This window comes from Garra rufa, chromosome 1 (genome assembly GCF_049309525.1).
Source record: "Garra rufa chromosome 1, GarRuf1.0, whole genome shotgun sequence".
NCBI classification, from domain to species: Eukaryota; Metazoa; Chordata; class Actinopteri; order Cypriniformes; family Cyprinidae; genus Garra; species Garra rufa.
The window spans coordinates 40,733,378-40,743,004 of NC_133361.1; positions in this window are offsets into that span (position 1 = coordinate 40,733,378).

Below are 9,627 nucleotides of genomic sequence, written 5' to 3' on the forward strand. Positions count from 1 at the left end.
ATATAAGGTGAGGAAATATCCCATGTATGCACGCTGACTGGAGTGCAAGACAAGAAAGTATCGATTTATCTCCCTCTCTTCACTTTCCTTTCTGTCTCCTTTCACTCAACGCTTTTTTCTTTTCTCATTATGGTTCCATTTTTCATCTTTTCTGACAATTCTGTCATCATTTACTGATGCTCGTAGGGCTTCAGACAACAGAAGGTGACTGAAATGGTCACACATGCAACAACAACAAAAAAAAAAAAACAAGAAGAATGATTGGCTAATTTTAAATCTTTAATAAAATCTATATAAAATTAATGATTTAAATTCTAGTCACTGCTGGCAACAGACTGGAAAATGTTGTTTTCCATGTGAACAATAATGAAAGGGCCTCAGATAAGCACACTTATGGTGACATATACATATGTGTGACAGGAAGTTTTGTGTAATACTTTGTATGTTGCATGACCTTTTGCTCTTTCTCTTCTACAAAAAAAAGATCTTAGGAGAAGTTCACTTCCGTAACAAAAATTTACAGATAATAATTCTTTCTTCAGTCGTAAAGAAATTATGATTTTTGAGGAAAACATTTCAGGATTTCTCTACATATATTGGACTCTTATCATACCCGCGAGTTTGAACCTCCAAAATGCAGTTTAAATGCAGCTTCAAAGGGCTCTAAATGATCCCAGCCGAGGAAGAAAGGTCTTATTTAGCGAAATGTTGACATTTTTTATACTTCTTAACCTTAAATGCATGTCTAGCTCTGTGTGAACTCTGTGTATTCCGGTTCAAGACAATTACACTCTTTAAAATAAAGGTGCTTCACGATGCCATAGAAGAACCTCTTTTGTTTAAATGGTTCCATAAAGAACCTTTAACATCTGAAGAACTTTACTGTTCCACAAAAGGTTCTTTGTGATGAAAGAAGCTTCTTTAGATTATAAAAGGGTAAGAAAGAGATGGTTCTTTAAAGAACCTTTAACTGAATGGTTCGTTGTGGAACTAAAAATGGTTCTTCTATGGCATCGCTGTGAAGAACCTTTTAAAGCAAGTTTATTTTTGAGAGTGTAGGGTATGTCGAAAAACTCCCATCAAATTTTTTCCCCTCATCACCCTACATCGCTGTTTTACCTTTTTTTGTAGAGGGTGTTTGATCGTCTTTGGATGTTCACTTTGTGAACAATGGGTCGGTAACAAACACGAGCATTTGAGGTTAAAAAGTATATAAGTCCACTATATAGAGCGAAATCCTAAAATGTTTTCCTCGAAAAACATAATTTATTTATGACTGAAGGAAGAAAGACTTCTTGGATGACAAGGGGGTGAGTGAATTATCTGTAAACTTCTGTTCTGGAAGTATACAGATCCTTTTAGAAACAACCATAAACTATGTTATTTTACCCAAGGTAATATTTCCTTGAAATGTATAACATCACTTGAGAACCACAGTATATAAATGTGTCTACCTTCAATAAACTTTGAAGACTCTTGAGGACTTTAAAGGACATCGTCCCGGTGAGGAATTTTTCTGTGATTACGAGAAACCAAAATTGAACACCATGGACAACAAACAACGGACTCTTATGAACAGGCTCTTGTTAGTGAATCAGTCAAAAACGATTCTTGAAATCAACTCTCTTACTGACCCATGACAGTTTGTCTCTTGAGTTCTTGTCATATTTTATTACTATTTTCTAAACTATAGCAAATAAACTGTGATAATAAGATAAATTTGAAGGTGGCTGTATAAATTTTGATTTGACTGTAATTCATTTGCGATTATCAAGATGAATTTGTTCTGACACAGTTTAACTCTGAGTTCTTGTCATATTTTATTACCATTTTCTAAACTATAGCAAATAAACTGTGATAATGTGAAAAATGCTGAAGGTGGCTCAATAAATTTTGGTTTGACTGTATTTAGCAGAATGTCCAAACGTATACAATGAATGTGTACAGACCAGTGACAGCTGACACTTTAACTGTATGGAAAAGAGCAGCTTGGACATTCTGATAGATAACTTCTTTGTGTTCCAAAAAACAATGAGGGTTTTTAAATTATGACAATTTTGTCCTTTTTGGTTGAACTATCCCTTTAAGTAAAGTTTCAGTGTTTACTTTATAAATGCTGTAGAGGACAGCATAATAGCCACAGTAACACAAAGGAACTGTCCTCCTGACAAACCAAGAGGAGCAACACTGACAGAAAAACAAAAGGAAGAGACGAATAGGATGGAAACAATGGTATGATAACTGCCCTGGCTTTAAAGAATAGAGAGACTAGAGCCAATTTTTGGGGAGCAATCAGAGGTAGCGGAGCCAAAACATGACAGAATCTTACAGAAAGAGAGAATGAGAAGACAAACAGGAACTGTAAAAGACATTTTTTTAAAGATAAATGGAATGAGGGAGATAGGGAATTGAGCAACCAGACAGAAAGGGAAAAGACGGTTGTCCCAAATATGACAACTAAACTACACAAACAGTAAACACATGAGCAAGCATGATTATAGCACAGAATTATTTTCACACCAAAAGAAAGAAAGAAAGAAAGAAAGAAAGAAAGAAAGAAAGAAAGAAAGAAAGAAAGAAAGAAAGAAAGACCATGTCTTGTGTAGTGGCTGTCACTTCATGACGCAGAATACAAAACGTTTGTTGGAAAAATTAGCATTTTACTGAATTAAACGGATACATTTCTGAAGCAATAGATACCACAGGAGATATAAATTTTTAATTATAGAACTAATAAAAAATTAAGATGGCAACCTCACATTATAATTCTCTATATTTGCATATTTGACACCTACTTTAACCTTTTTTAAATTTTACAGTTTCGTTTATTCAGATAAATGACTGAACTTTAACCCCTTTCAATTGATTATTTATTTATTCATTAGATATCTGAAATTCATATGATGACACATTTTTACACATCAGAACATCATGATTTTCCCACACTCTCTAAATCTAAACCACTTAGACCAAAAATGGTGCAAGCTCTAACTATCCAATAACATTCTGCATGCCTTCAAGGACAACACTATCTTCTCAGTCTTCTGTCTGTTTGACAAGTGAGTTTAAATAATTCCTGCAGGTTGCAGCCTCCCTCTTGCTACCTGGAGAGGACGCAAATGTATTCATGTCGCACGCCACCCTATCGATTACCGGGCTGCAGAGGAATTAAAGGGCACACCGCACAAATCATCATTAAATAAAAGATAAATATCCACACATTCCCAGCCCCAGACCCTCACTGAATCTCTGGAAACACTCTTTATCTCGGCTAATTTGAATTTGGGGATGCGGTAACATGCCCGGTCAAATTAAAGCATCAGAGACACACGACACACACAAAACGCCCACACACCTCAAGTGCTCTCAAAATGTGATTAATGCCTGAGATTTGGTCCTTGTGGAGAATAAACAGAAAAACATTAGCCGGGCGTGAAATACGTAGCTTGAGCACCTGTCCTTTTTTCTATTACATTTTTCTCTCATCCTTGCATCACTGTCTTTTTTCTCCCTCGTTCGCCTCTCATCTGCGGAGTGGCAGCATATATAATCCAGCCGTAATGGACGTTTAATATTTACACGTTTGGTGTAATCACTTAAATGCCTGTTTTACCACGGCCTTGTTTGGGTAGTTGGAGGGCATCTGACAGCCTATTCATCACAAAGTGAGCGTGCGGAACCTCTCGCCCCCCTTAACAATCAATCAACTGACAACACACACACACACACCTCAGCCTGACTGTGTGTAATCACTTCTGTTTGCATAACCCCCCACCATACACACACACACGCTTACACACATACTGAAGAACGATACCTATTAGTCCATCATCTGAAAGGCCCTACCTGTGAATAGCTCCATAGGCTCCAGGGATTAATCTTTAGCCCTTCAGATGCACGGCAGCTCTATGCATTTAGAGAGCCTCCATTGGCTCAGGTAATGGGATGTGGACTTTACACTGAAATACATCTAATCATAAGGTTAGCTTTTGATTTCTTTTGAATGGATTCAGCCGATGCTGAATTACCTTGGCTGGTGGAGAGAATGTGAATCATGCATTTTATTGGATAGCTTTAGTTGCACTACTCCCAAAAAGTCGCTTTGAGCTTTTCTAGGCAACTGTAAAGACAGGAAAAATAAATCAATGGCTTATAGTGACTACTCAAGAGCATTTATAAATACACTGATTTATAATAAGTCATTATAACGCATTTAAATAAGCTCAATGGCTATTAAATAAAAATCTTAAAGGGGCCATGAAATGAAAAATTTAAATTCTTTTGATATTTTGACATATAAGTGGTCATTTACTATAAAAACATCCTTTAAGTTTCAGAACTCAAATCTTTCTCCTTAGTCTAAAAACAGCTTATATTAAGGCCAATCTGACAAAATGACTGGTTGTGGAATGTGCCACTTTATGATGTAACAGTGTGGCTAAACACATCACTGCCTGTTTAGCACCAGCCACCAATGCATGTAGTGTAAATAACGTTATTTTTAATGAAGTTGCAGACAATGTCTGTAAGAACTTCATTCAGTCTTTTGTTCACTTTATTTTATCGCAGATTCGCTTACAAACAAGGCACAATTCAAAGCAGGATTTTCATAAAGACTGAAACTAAAACACAATGCTGTGCAACTATATATATATATAGAAGCCAGGGAAGAATTTATATCCCACACTTTTATATTTTTTTCCCCTCAGAATTGACAAACTTTCTATTGTTGAGTTAAATTGAGTTATAAAGTCTGATTTAGGAGATTTAAACTCGCATTTGTTTAGGGGAAAAAAAGGCCGAATTGTGAAATAAAATAGGAAAACGTTATGCAAAATGTTATAGGTTTAAAGAGTATTTCATGCTGTAACTGTAATATAATATGTCCCCAAATGAACTGCATATGTGAATATTATCTACACTAATTGTTTAAATCAAATTTATGCTTTAAAACTAGAGTAATCTGCATAGTCTGTCCATTTAGATGTCTGTGTTTAGCTTCAAATGCGTTTTTGACAATAGTATTCTATAAAATAATTTGCATTCTGATTCTGACATCCAAATTCACAACAATACATTTAGTCTCTTATTGCATCGATTTTTACCCATTTCCCTCCACTTGTAGCCAGTGTTTTTCAGCCATCACAATGTGCCCGCAGCTACAGGTCACTATTGCTTTGTCTGTTATTACTAGGGATGCAACAATACAGTTAGTCCACGGTTCAATATGTACCTCGGTTTTTAACCACGGTTTTCGGTTCGGTTCTGATATCTTGCCACTTCAGTGTGGTTTTTTTTTTGGAGCAAATTAACAAAATATTAACAAAAATAGATAAAGTGTGGTTTAGTATGTGTCTGCTTAATTTTTCTTTTGAGAGAGGTATAATTTTTTTAGACTTCTACGCAAAATAGAATGGGTTTCATTCATACTGGATGCCAGAGGGCGCCCTTGTGCATAAAAAAAAAACGTCTCAGGTTACGTATGTAACCCTAGTTCCCTGAGAATAGGGAACGAGACACTGCGTCCTCTAGAGGGCGCTTTTGGGGAACGCTGCAGCGTGCCTCGAGTCTGAAGAATGCATAGAAAAACTACATGAAATGGCCGGCGCCAGCGTATGACGTCACCGCGGCGCGTCAGTCGCTGCCGTTGCGTCACTACCGGGCGACCATAACATAAAGAGGCGCCCGTGCAACACAATACATCTTCAAAGTCTGAAGCTTTATCGTCCGAAGCATGGCGAAGAAGCCTAGAGGACGCAGTGTCTCGTTCCCTATTCTCAGGGAACTAGGGTTACATACGTAACCTGAGACGTTCCCTTCCGAAGGGAACTCTCACTGCGTCCTCTAGAGGGCGCTTTTGGGGAACGGTATACCAACACTGCCATGCTGAGGGGAGTGCATGCTAAGCCAGCGAGCACTAAGCAACAATTCTGAGAGGAATTGCCCCTACTAGGACGTGGTGACGGCTGTCAAAACGTTACCCCTCCCGGCCAGAGGCCTGACCTGTTACCCACTTACCAGACTGGGTAGAACCCAGGGCACAGCTCAGGCTTGGAATTATAGTAATTCCTTCTGAGGGAAACGGCTAAGCTTCGATGGAAACTTAGACTTGTCAGAACCAGAAACTACCGCAACATAGGGCCTAGTTCCCTCAGGAACTGGCTCCCATATGAGGGCAGAAACCTGTCCTGGGTCCGTTCAAAGGGCCACTAGTAGTGGCGCGCCCTAATAGTGGATGGTCAGCAGACATCAGCTAAGATATCAAAGGAGTCGAACCCAGGGAACCGGGGTTGTGAGCCGACTCCAATAGATGGGAACAAGGCAAAACGTGTGACCCATACCAAAAAGGGATTTAAAAGAGGAACCCAAACTTGGTGGGAACCTACCAACACGTGGATTTTATAGAAGTGCCCCAGGTGTGTGTGCACTTACCACACTTGTGGTTTTAACTGGAAGACGCCCAGGCATAGCGTGGGACGCTTACCGACATGATCGGATTTAAGGAGAGTGTTTTCCCAGAGGGTTTCACTATCAGCTCCATGCCGTCTGAAGAGACGGAAAGGGGATAACCCTGAAGGTGAGGGGATTGCCACACTAACCCTCCCCTGGACAGAAGCTCGCAAGCTATCTGTCAACAGAGAAGAACATGGAGCTGAGACCATCCTGCAATAGTGGACGACAGTGGAGGACAAAAATCCTGACCCTGATCCACAGGGAGAATCGCTTCTCCAGAAGGGGGCACTGCTGTCTTTTTAGGGAACCCTTAATGAAAAGGGGAAGCGTGCACAGCCCGGTCCACGCGACCTGTATGAAGGTCTGGCAATCTCACGAAGGTGGGTTGGCGCTCATAGAAGACCCTTCCCAGAAGGGGAGCTGCACAACCGAACAGGAGCGAATGCTCTCACTGTTACCCTTCATAGAGGGGAGCATACATCCAGAATAAAGGCTGGAGAGTAGAAACCTGAAGCATGAAGGTCAAGCTCCTACCCTGGGAAACAGGGAGGAGAACTTGGCCACCAAGGAGTGGTGCTCTTATAAGTGAACCCTGGAAAGGGGGCACGCCAACATCCTTGTAGCAGGTCCATAACTCTCAAAGGTCTGTCCCTGGTAGATTCCTACCCTCAGGAGGGAGGAAGCATTCAGTCCTGGGAAGTTGCTCTGAAGGAAACCCTGAATTAGGGGAGCTCAGGTCCGTTCCAGCAATCCTGCGCACAGGGAGGAACGTGAGCTCTTAACCTTAACAAACCCATTCCTCAGAAGGGGGAGCACTCAGTCCTGGGAAGTTGCTCTGAAGGAAACCCTGGATTAGGGGAGCTCAGGTCCGTTCCAGCAATCCTGCGCACAGGGAGGAACGTGAGCTCTTAACCTTAACAAACCCATTCCTCAGAAAGGGGAGCACTGTTTGCCTTGAAAGTTTCTGGGAAGCTCCGAAATGAATAAGGGCAGCTTCCTAGTTCAGACACTTCGTAAACCTTTCCTCAGAAAGGGAAGTGGAACTAGGCCTGGGGAGCGAGAATCGATCCTAAAGTGACGGCTTTCTAAGGTGTTAAACACCGAAGGATGCTCAAACCCTCTGTAGGGGAGACATTCGACAGCCTGGGTGTAGATCCTACATCAAGTGCTGCTTCAGCCCTCAGGCTTAGAATGAGGCGACTTGAAGAGAGTCTCAAAGTAGCGCTCAGATAAAAACCCCTTTCCTCAGAAAGGGGAGCGCACACCGAGAATCAAGACCCCAGCTGGAAAGCGTGTCACCAGGTGGTGCTCAAATAAAAAGCCTTTTCCGCAGAAAAGGGAGCAACCAAACCTGCTCCGAGTCCGCAGCGAGCACTCCGGACTGCTGGTACTCCTATGTAAGTGAACACCTGTCTCAACAGGTGTAGACACTCAGTTTCCATAGAAACCGTATTTAGGAGAGGACACGAAGCGGATCCTCGCACGCAGGCCGTCTGCAACAGAGTTAAACATACTAGTGCAATCTTAAATATAAATATCTTAAGATGCTTACCTAGGGAGAAAGGAAAAATTTCCTTTTGCTCGTTTAACCACTGAAGGGAGAAGCCCGATTGTGCTGGAACGAGTGTTGTGTAGACGGACACCACCATACAACCGGAAGGGAGGGGTGCTCCGTTGAGATGTTTCCACATTCCTTTTCTGAGGGAAAAACACAACACGCAACCCAAACCCTGCAGGCAACACGCCTATCCAGCCATAAGGGGGGCGTAACTAGGGAGTTATGCTCCTGTCTCAACAGGACATAAGTCTACACTAGGCCTGCAAAGGACAGCATAAACATACCAAGGGCAAACCTAAGAAAAACTTAGGGAGCTTACCTTGAAGAGGACAGAGGTCCTATGTGTAATATATGCTGTAAGGGTTGATTTACCGCACAGCCTGTGGAGTGGAGAGGGCAAACACTGCCGTAACCTTAATCCATAGGATCAGAGGGGGCGTCTGCCGTAGACTCGTCGTATTTCTTCTGTGAATAGAGAAAAACATACACAGGTCTGAGACAGTATGAAGTTCCTTCACGTAAAAAATGGATCATACTCACCCATTTAAAAGCATCCTGTTTCATAGAAAGAGGCGGGGTTTTTTTTTTTTTTTTCAGAGACCGCCTGATTCCAGACCGTCCGAAAATTAGGGTTCTATACAGGTAGAACCCCCAAAGGACATCATGGGTCCGGGGAGTGCAGGAAGCTTAAATGGAGACAGGGGAATTAATATGGCGACCCGACTGGACCGAGGGAAGGAGAGGTATTACTCTGACCCCTGCGAGAATTTTGTCTCGCTTGGATGACTTCCCTGAAATCCTGTCTGTCACCTCTCGATCCGCGTCGCCTCCTAGACCTGCTCGCAGGCGGGGGAGGAGCGCGGGATGCAACACTAGCCTTCTGCACCTACCTCCGTTCCTCAGAAGGAGGCGGAGCAGGACCCCTGTGGTGTTCGGGCTAATACCTGGACCTTCGAGGGATAAAGGATTTTTCAGCAGATCGGCTGGGTAGGCTTGGAGCACTGCCATGGTGTGCAGTGCACCCACCGCCTGACCTGCTGCTGCATACGCTCTGCCGTTCAGCAGGGCCGGAGAAGGCAGAGAGGGAGTCTTGAGAGAGAAAGCCCGCCCTGTGGAGAGATAGCATCTCTTCCACAAGGGGCGTCCTCTCATAGCCGTGGTCGCGCAAACCCTCGATACTAGCATAGTTCGCAATGGACGAACTATGAATGCGCGCCGCGTACGGCTTTTTCCAGACCCTCTCGATTTCAGTATGAAGATCGGGAAGGAATGGGAGACTCACCAGAGCTGGATGGTTATGGCCTGAAAAGATATCGCTCGTCAAGGCGACCCCGCGGCGCTATCTTTCTAGCCCGCTTCCACAGCAGGACAAGCCTGGCCGTGGTGCGGTCCATAACCTCTGGCAGCTCTTCGTATGCAGGGCAGGAAGGTAGAGAGGATTCAGCCTCAGCGTCTTCATCCATCTCTAGCATTTCCTGCTCTTCTTGGGTGGAACCCAAAAGAGCACTTGCTCCTGGATCTGATGACGTCAGCGATAACGCACCATCATCAGCTAGGAGCCTGTCGTCGTCTCCGGCTGGCGAGAGAGAGAGACCCCTCTCAAGATCGTCAGCCAG